The sequence below is a fragment of the Meleagris gallopavo genome, chromosome 6 (genome assembly GCF_000146605.3).
Source record: "Meleagris gallopavo isolate NT-WF06-2002-E0010 breed Aviagen turkey brand Nicholas breeding stock chromosome 6, Turkey_5.1, whole genome shotgun sequence".
In the NCBI taxonomy this organism is placed as follows: domain Eukaryota; kingdom Metazoa; phylum Chordata; class Aves; order Galliformes; family Phasianidae; genus Meleagris; species Meleagris gallopavo.
Window position 1 is genome coordinate 14,413,287 of NC_015016.2, and position 10,287 is coordinate 14,423,573.

The following is a 10,287-nucleotide window of genomic DNA, read 5'->3' on the forward strand; positions in this document are numbered from 1 at the left end:
CTAAGGTTTGGAACCATAAGTTTTATACTGTTGGGCCGAGAAAGTACATTAAAATTCATCCCTGAAGGCAGGTGTTAGAAGCTCTATACCTGTCAGAGTTTGTTGGAGTAACTTGCAATATGAATGATGTCTGGCCATTCTCAGGCAGGTCAAGTAATGGTGTAAAGTTCATAAGATGCATAAAACAACAGATAAACTCTGACAACTATGACTAATCTTTTTTTTCACTTTACGATGAAAGAATAAAATGGATAATCAACCTTCTTCCCTAAAGCCCACTGCTTATTGTGGCATTTTTTTTTTTAAGATCTAGACTTCGCTATCCAGTGTACAAGCGAGACTCTGTGACAAACTGAAACTGGAAACACATCAATAGTCATCATTAAGATGGGCTGTCCAAAGTGTCTGTTAGCTGCTGCTTTCAAACGAAGGGGGGAAATTAGTTTCAGCCTTCTTTTAATTTTCAGAATTCAAGCAAAAACTCGGGAATTTCGAGAGAGACAAGCTCGTGAACGTGACTATGCTGAGATACAGGATTTTAACCGGACTTTTGGCTGCGATGCAGACCCAATGTATGCTGGGATCTCTTCCTATGACTCGTCTTCAAATAGTGGCACAATAACTCTGACCAGCAGACCGCAGAGCCCGAGAGAAGGACAGACAGTTGAAGCCTTGTACGCCCAAGTGAAGAAACCATGGAATTCTAAGTCTTCACCTGTAGACAGGTAGGCACTAGACAGCAACCATTATGCTTTTACCACATCCGCCCTTGTAATGCTTGTGGGAGATTACAGTGCATCAATTGGGAAATCAGAACTCCATTTTTTATTAATGGCTTTTTAAAAGCCTTTATGTAGAAAAGTATTGACCTCCCATAAATCAAATGGTAACAGAATGGAATGTGAAGTTTTTTTCCTGTAGACTCAGATTTTTTTTTTTCTTCATTCTTCAAATGATTTTGAGTTCAAGACATTTGGGATAATTCATTTAAAATTCGTATTTGTGATATTACCTGGCTTATTTATCAGAACTCTAACTAATATGGCTGTGGAATGCAATGTTTCCTACCTATTCAAAGCAGCTACGATATTCCTGTAAAGCTCATACTATTAAAGCAAAAATAGGTTAATGCTTATCTAAATTCTAGCTCTGTGGTTCTGAACTTCAGTCTAACAGGTGGAACTTCTTGATAAAACATAGACCAAACTCCAAGCTTTTGTTAGGAATTATGTTCTGGTTTTGGTTTGTAGCTTATGATTTATACTTTTCCTGGGGTTACATTATCTGAACTTTGTCATGCTCGGCCTTATGATGAAATCAGGAAAACTTCTGGTTTCTGTTGTTGGAATTTTGAAAAGTGAACGCTAAAACAGGTATGCAAACTAACGTAAAGTAGAAATAACCAAAGGCAACATTCACAGCTTTTTTGTACTTCAACAATGAAAATACATCTGTTTCCTTGGCTGACATCTATGATGTTGAAGTTCTGCATTTTTTCAGTTGTATAAAAATGAACATTGAAATCCTACCATGGGAGGTGCTAACTCATTCAGAGAACGTTAGTTTTGCTCACAGTAAAGCCACTTGTCATTTTTTCTGCCCAGTTCTTCCCAGAAGAAAACAATGAACTTTCACTTAAATGAGCAGAACAATATCTTTGTTTACTGTGTTTGAGCTCTATAAGGAAAGCAGCTATCGTGGAGTGTTAAACTAATTGTCTAAAAGGTTTTAAATGAGGACTGAATGATCCTAGATATAGATATAGATATAATAATATATATATATATATTTTTAAAAGTTCCTTTACATGATATTGGGAAAAAATATGTTGATTAACTTGACAGTTAAGGACGTTTCAGTTTCATACCTTTCTATTAACATTCAGTATCACAACTGCCTTTTTATTTTCTCGTTCATACAGTTATTCTGTATTGCACTGTGTCTACTTTCTGTATTTAACAAACCTAGTTTATATATTGCAGATAAGTATTTTTGTTTTCTTCACTGAAAATAATTTCAAAAGCAGGCACCTTCATCTGTCCTCTTGAAATTTTACATTCCATAGCCTTACATTGATAGGCACTACTATGCCTGACATTTCAGGGCTTTTGTTATTTTGGAAATTGAGATAGGTTGGTTGGATATGGCTGCCACGTGGTGCCTCTTGCAGCTGTTTTTGTTAGACCAAAGGCAGTGTTTCATGCCTGAGTTGAATGGCATCAATGTCACATCAACAAAAAAAAAGTTCTTTGATGCAAACCTGGTACGGTGAAATATAAGACCTGTGTGACCCAGCTAACTCTGTGTGATTGCTGATAAAAGAGCCAGGAGAGAGTGAGTAAAACAGAAGATAACGGTGTGCTGAGGGAACCTGATGTTAATGATAAGGGTGGGATAGAAGAGCAGCACGACAGTTCTGTGCATTCAGGCTGCCCTGCCAGAGCCCAGCAGCACTGAGGGCCCCATCGCACACAGCTCGGTCAAACTGGGACTGAAGGCCTGGCCTGGCTGGAGAGAGGCAGGAGATGCAAGTTGAGAGGAGAGCAAGAAAGGCAACCCCTGGTTTAGTGATAAAGGGATGGTATGAGATGCTCGACAAGAATCACCTTGAAAGAAATAGACAGTTCACGTGGAAAAACATTATTATTTACTATCAGTGTCCATTGAAGTATGTCTGGGGGACTGAGGCGTGAGCTCATTGGCTGAGCAATCTTCCCAAGGCTGTTCTGTCTTTCATAACTTCATCTTAGAAGCACTAAAGATCTGAATATTATCTTCAGAAATATTTCTGGCTATGTGTGAGATGCTTTTTAGCTAAGATGTTACCCTATCTGTAGGATGCATGGCTTTTCACCCCATAGGCTCCTTTGCCACATATTCCTTACTGTCCCTTTCCAGCAGTGAAACCTTCCCATGACATCTTATGATGTCCCTTGCCATACCAGTCATGCAAGTGCCTCTTCATGAGACTTCTTGAGGGAGCTCCTGTCTGTGCAGGAAGAAATTTCCTCAGTAAATTTGAGGAAAATCATTGGTTACAGCTCTGCATCCTTAAAATACTGTTTGTGTTAGCAGTAAGTTTTCTTTTCGCTCTGTTTTACCCCTTTGCCCTTCCACCCCTTCCTTTCCTCTGTGTTTCAGAGGTTACCTAAACAGCCCCTTCCAGCCTTTGTGGATGGGAAGAGGCATCTCTAGCAGCACGTTGCTGCTCACTGAGCTGCTCAGAGCTGGTAACAGCCAGGCTGGCTCAAATCTTTAGCACATACATAGTAAAAGCAGCATCGTTTATATGGGAAATGTTATTTCTATTACAGTTTGGTGCTAAGTGCCAAACAAAATTTGACATTTAAATATGTCCAAAAGGTTATTTAAAAGTCACTTAGAGAGAGACCTATAACAAAATGTCTCATAATAGTTTGCATACCACCATTGAACAGATGACAGATTTTTCTTTAACTTGCAAGAGAATTACTGCATCTGCGTGTGAGGCCTTGTCAGGGTTTTTCTTTAATATTCTCTAGATTTCTCTTATTTTCATCAACACATGCCACCAACTGATGCAAATTTAACTGTCATGGCATATGGATGATAGCAATGTGAAGGACAAGTGTGTGAAGTGCTGTATCAGAACAATGGATAACAATGGATTTTTTTTTTGCAAGTTTGACGCGCTATTATGAGAACAACTTCTGTAGTGCTTCACCCAGTGATGGTACCACCAACTGATCAGGTAGAGATCCCCAGGTCATTTTATGTGATTTCAAAGCTGGATTAAAATCATGCTTGTTCTTTTTTCTTTTCCTCTTTCTTGAATGTATTTAATATTTGTTCATATCCCAAGCACAGAAACTGACAGGTAGTACAAGACAATAAAATGATGAAGAAAATGGTTATTCACTAATCTTTTTGTCCATTAATTTCCCTAAATGATAATGGACTGTATAATGCCATTCACTCAACACAGACTTGCACATCGATGTATGTGTGGAAGTAACATTGCTTCACCCATCTTACCACCTATGACTATAACTAAAAAGGCTGTAAATGGTAAATTTTGAAAGTTTCTTGGAACTGTTTTAGAATTGCTTCAGTGCAAACTTATGTTGCATTACAATTAAATAAATCATAGATGAATTTCGGTGGCTTTCTTTTCTTTAATGTGTTTTTTGTTGTGGTTTTTGTTTTCTTTTCCCAGTGATAATTATTTGTTGAATACATAATTAAGTATGGAAGGTTCTTTATTTTGAGCTTTTTATGTAATCCATATGTAAGTGTAGTTCCTGTGAATCTTGAAACGCATTTGCATAATTCCAGTTACATAGTCATAACAACTCTTTCCAGTAGTGCTAAGAAAGTGTTTTCCAGTCTTGTTTCCAAAGAACTAAAGCAGAGTCTTTCCCTAACAGCAGGTGATTTACCAGAGTAAATTTACCACTCAGTGGAAATGAAATCCTAGCAATAAATAAATAAATAAAATATTTTGGGGGTGATTAGTCATCAGAGTAGCTGCATATCCATCAGCTGCCCTGGCTACATTAGCTCCATCCTATGTATCAATAACTTACAGAGGCAGGCTGCTAAGCATTTTTTTTTTTTTTTTTTGCATTCCAACTTTTTATGTTACTGTTAATGGAGCAAGATCTAGGTGGAATGTATAATCTATGTATATTTTACAGTACTGGGAAGGAGTATCTTGAGAATTGTGTTCTTGTCAATAAAGCTTTCAGTTTATTTGAGAAATGTTTCTAAGTATGCTTTGCATCATACAGAAGAGAAGCTGCGTTACTGATCAATAGTGTTTTTCATGTAGATGACAATGATGCTATACAATGGGGTTTCATAGTGATCACCTGACATCCATAGTTGAGCAGTATGTAGATAGACAACTCCTAATGGACATTTACTGGTTGTCACTGTAATTTCCCACCAAGAGTGCATTGTCCTGAAATATAATTGAAATAAAATAGGCACTGTGCTGCTATAAATCTAAATAGCTTGAAAATAGTAGGCTAGACTCCCACGGCTTGCTGAGGACATTTTAATGGAAACATAAATACCATAATCATAAGCTTTTTGCATGCATTTTACCATTAAAAAGAAAAAAATAAATGTTCATTTTAGAATGAGAGACCTTTATGAACTGATTTCTTTTCTATCAGAAGTGGAATCAAGTTATGTCAAAGAAATATGAGGGAACTGAAAATCACCCCAGTTGCTTTAGCTGTCAGTGTTCAGTGCTAAGAGGCAAAAATGCTATTGTTAATGTCAGGCTGCACACTTTGCTTACTACTTGCCCAAAAAGAAGGGGAGAACATTTTATTTACTTGTTAACTTTTATTTATTTGGTGTTATGGTTTTGCTTAAATTGGCACAAAAGTAATGAACCCTGGATGCTGGAAAGAGGCATTCTAATATAACATAATATGTAAAAAGTGTAATAAGCAGACTTCATCTTTCTAGTGTATGTAGAGTGATTTTTAGCAGCAGCAAAATGGGTTATGAAAAGTACTATATTACAATGCCTGGATAAATATTTGTTTAAAAAAAAGCAAGGCACTTGTGCAGCTATATTAAACTTCTTTATTAGTAGTGTCAGTCATAGGAGAGTGCCTAAAGTCTGTGGAATCATTTATGCATAGAAATCTGAGCTTATTGCCGGTCCCATAATAGATGAAGATATGCGTTATTACTCAGAACGATGCATCCCATAAGTGTAAGGCTGTTTCTTTTTTCTTAAATAAAGAGATTTTTAGACAGTTCTTGAAGTTGACTTGAGGAGCACTGCACAAGCTGTAAACTGTCTAAGCAATGACATTTAAAACCTACAGAGCTGTTCAAAAGACGTGCAGGGTAGGTTGACAAAGATAATGGATAAGCTCTTCCATCCTACTTGTGTTTACTTCTGTTCATTGATGTGTAAGTGTTTTCCTAAGCCTCTGTTTGTTATGCAAGCTCCCAAAGCAACTTCAGAAATTAACAGTAATAGGACTTAAGTCTTTTTCTTCCAGAGAGTGTCACCCTTCTGCAGCATAACAAAGCTTCATTCCTGTGAGAATTAGGCTTCTGGAAAGCCTAGAAAATGGTATATGTGCCATTGAGGGATCATCAAACAGATTTTCCAAGACAACCCTTTGGAGAGCAGTGGGTTAACAAACTATTTGCAGTTCTCTCATATGTAAAATAGAAAATGATACTTGGAAGTCAGTGTGGTATTTTCTTCCTCTCTGATAACCTGGAGAAGGATTAGTTAGAGCCTCTGTGAGACACTTCATGGGGTTTAATTTCACTTCAGCACTAACATATTGGTTTTTTTCGTTCCTCTACCCTTCATGCTATCAGCTAGTAATCCTTACCCCCAGAACTTCCTAAAAATTAGCTGCATCTGTCATACACCCATGCATTTAGAACCCAATGGGCAATATTAGCATTTTATTATCTTAGGTGGTTGTTTTCTTTTGTTCTTCCATCTTGATAGAATATAAGACAAGTTTTAATATAAATTCATGAGGATTTATTTATGTGGACTCCCTATTGTGAAAATATGCAACTTCACTCCCTTGTTTGAGTTACCTTTTTGGTGGAGTAAGTGGCAGACTTAGAGTGAACTCTATTCAGGTTCAGGACTCTGTAAGTCCTGTGTTGTTTTTTTTTTTTTCTTTTTTAAATAGATACCAAACACTGATGCTGTTGTGAGAACCATGTTCTTTTCCATTTACCACAACCTCACTTAAACTCTGGTGTTTTTGCTTCCTCTCTCCTCAAGTTGACTTGCTGTGTAATCTAAAGCACGAGAGCTGCTTGTTTGTTTTTACAAAAGCAGCAGACGTTGGACCTCTACAAATGGCTGCATTGGGAAAATGCACAGAAAGATAAGAGGGAAATGAACTTTCCGCTCCAGGTTACAAAACAAAGAGGTGAAGTGGGGCCCACCAAAGGCTGACAGTCCTCACTGCCCTTATTCTGAGGCAGCCAGCACTCTTTCCTGTGGTGGTATCTGTTAGGTTTTGTAATTTTCAATTAGGCATTTTGTTGCTTGTACAAAAAAGAGAACAGCCTTCAAATGGGAGGAGGCAGCATTTAATTAAAAAGAAAAAAAATGATATATCTGTGTCTAAAATAAAGCATGCTGTAAAACCTAGAAAAGTCAGTGTCTCAAGCCTTTAACTGTGGCTTGAAACTGTAGTCCTAAAACAAGGCTAACATGCACAGCTTTGTTTCCCACAAATACCATTGATGAAATGCGGAGTTGTTTATTCTGAGGAAATCTGGGGGAATATCTGAGGATGCTAGTGCTTTGATCTAACCTGTCTAAACTGTTTTCATCTGTTCTTTGCTAGTCCTGTTGACCAAAATTTGTATTGCAAACTGATGTTATGCAGCACTTGAGCATTAAAATTTAATTAATTAAATTTATTGCTGCTGTTGAATGTGGCCCTTTTTAGAAGGAGTACTAAATTATGATGTTTCTGTCTCTTATGTGCCTCCAGTTAACCCATCTGTTCCACTTTGGTGAAAGACTGACTTCTGCTTTCCAATCACTCAAAAAGCTAGGGCTTTGTATTTTCAGTTGTCTCATTACTGGACTCTAGAGACTGAGTATGGGGGAGCATGTAGTTTGTATTCACAGAATCCAAAGCCTCCACAAAATATAAAAATTGAAGTTAGCTCTTTAAATTAATGTCAATTGATGGTTTAGAAGTGAAGTATGAGTTATGAGGATTAAGTATGAGGGTTCATTACTTTTGTAACAATTTAAGCAAAACCATAACACCAAGTAAATAAAAGTTAGCAAGTAAACAAAATGTTCTCCCCTTCTTTTTGGGCAAGTTCTTCTAATCAGACTAGATCTACAGATTTGTGGAGGTTTTTGTGGTTACTTTTTTAAGAATGACATCTATTTCGCAGATGAGGCAAACTATATTTAGCCCAATTGTTTATCTTTATGGCCAGTCTCGTTTGTTTATGTGACTAAATAAGCATCCTGAGTATGGTCGAAGAAGTTTGTCAGTGGAGGAAGTGGTGGAATCCAATTGTGGGAAGGAATCCTCTGCAGTAAACATCAGGAAGGAGAATAACATCACTTACGTGTAGGTTAGCAAGTGCGTGTATGTTAATGCCTTCTGATATCTTATAAACTCATTGAATGAGTGCTTACATAACGTATCACACAGACGATCCTGGAAACTGAGAAACTGCTTGGAGATCTCATTTCATTGTGTTATTAGGTGGAAAGCTGAAAACTAATGCATTTCAACTCTTCACTCAGTGAACAGTATTTATTACTCAAGTATTACACTTCGTAGCATATGGTTTTATAAGGTGTTTGAAGTTTTGTTCCTTAAGGCTCAGACACTATGATATGAAAAGTTAAAAGTTTCTTGCATGACTTATTTTATATGATTATGTATTTCTGAAAAATGTTGTTCTACCATCAGATTTATTTACTTGCCATAGACATTTTTTTTTTTATTCTGTAAAATACTCGTGACATTTAAATAGCTTTTCAGTCTGATGCATTCATACAAGTCTTTCTTGTGTGATGGAAATACGAAATGCTATTATAGTAAATAGATCACGTATCTGTAAGGGATAGGGAGTTTCATCCGTCCTGAGTTTAGATGGTGATATAACATATAAGACTTAATTTATGAAAGCAAAAGTGAAGATTTTGTTTCATTTCAATTCATGTGTATAGTTTTGTGACAAAAATGCATGGCATGCCTGAGTTCCTTCGCATTCTATAATGGTATGCCTTCTGTATGCAGCAATTCAGCCTTGATTACAACCTTTCTTCCTTCGGCCCCAGGTTTGCCTTTAAAAGGATGCAAAGTACAAACTAGGATGAAAAGAGAAGGCAGTATTACTACTACAAACATTTTAAAAAGCAATTAGAATCCACACCACTTGGAGGGATATGAAAAGTGATGTCTCAATTCTAATTTCCAGTTATCTTTGGAAAGGGAATTTATTTGCAGAAGACAACAGTACCGCAGTACCTGGCTTCCTGGGCACTAAACACTCTCTGACCTGGCAAACAAAGGAGACAGAAAATAGTAACATTAGCCTTTGTTTTCTGAAACATATTTTATGGCTCGTTAATAGTTGCAGTATATATCATGGGGTATTTTATGCTGCAGAGGGAACAAGCAGAAGCGGCCTGCCATTAACAGATATAGTGTAAAGAAGAAAGAAAGAAGAAAAAAAGAAAAAGGGAGGGTTATTCTATGCATTATTTTTCACATCATCTTAAACTGTACTGTGTCTGCTTGCTTAAGATAAACTTTGTGCATATTTGCTAAAATGTTTTCAAATTAACCAACATGTTTCTAAGGATTGCTAAATGCCCGTCAAGGAATGGAGGGATGCATTGAAGCTATTTTAATTAGCAAAGTGTGATTTAAAGGTTGCTAAAATCAAAAAGAGCTTATTCATTTTTCATCAATAATCACTTTCCTTAATATTTCATCAAAACCTGCTGATTCGGAGACCACCTTCTGGGCTTCAATTCATTATGACTACAGACGTAATTTAATTTTTCCCCCTTTCCTCATTCTGTGATAGGCTCTTTCATCTTTGAGACATTGTTAAGATGTTTCTAACATTCACAGATTGCTAATTGATCCATCTTTTTTTAAAACTGTACTTAAGACAGGGTTGTCTTTTCTGTGGAAGCAATTCTCCATGCGTTTGCTTTTACTAATGCTTCTTTCAGTCTTTCTATGCGAGAAAACATAAATTTTCAGACAGATATACCAAAAATTGAGAGCAGGTGTGGTTCCACTTAGTTATTTGTTCTCATATCAGTATGGTCAGCTTATATTTTTAGAATACTTTGGAAAGGCTTCTAAGGTAAAGGCTAGAGATGATACAGGAATGTCTCTGTACCCATAACATCTGCATCTCAGTACTGCATCCAGGCCTGTGCTAGGTTCTACTGATTACAAATTTGTCCTGATCTGTACGTCAGCTGTTCATTACATCTAATGTGTCAAGTAAGGCCAAAATATTACGTAGATGATAGAGATAAATGTAGAGAGTTTCTATGGCTAGTAAGATTTTGGAGTTACTGCATTAGACCTTTATAGTTAATCTAAAGCAAATTTGGAATTTAAACAGCACTGGAAATAATGTATTATACCTAAATGTTTGAGGGATCATGAAGAAAAGCAATCCTGGGAATTTATACAAAGCATTTTGTGAAAGGAAGTACAGTTAAAAGAAATTGCTCTTTTCACTTCAGTAGGGCTGTTCCTTTGAGTTTTGTCTACATTACCACACTCTATAATT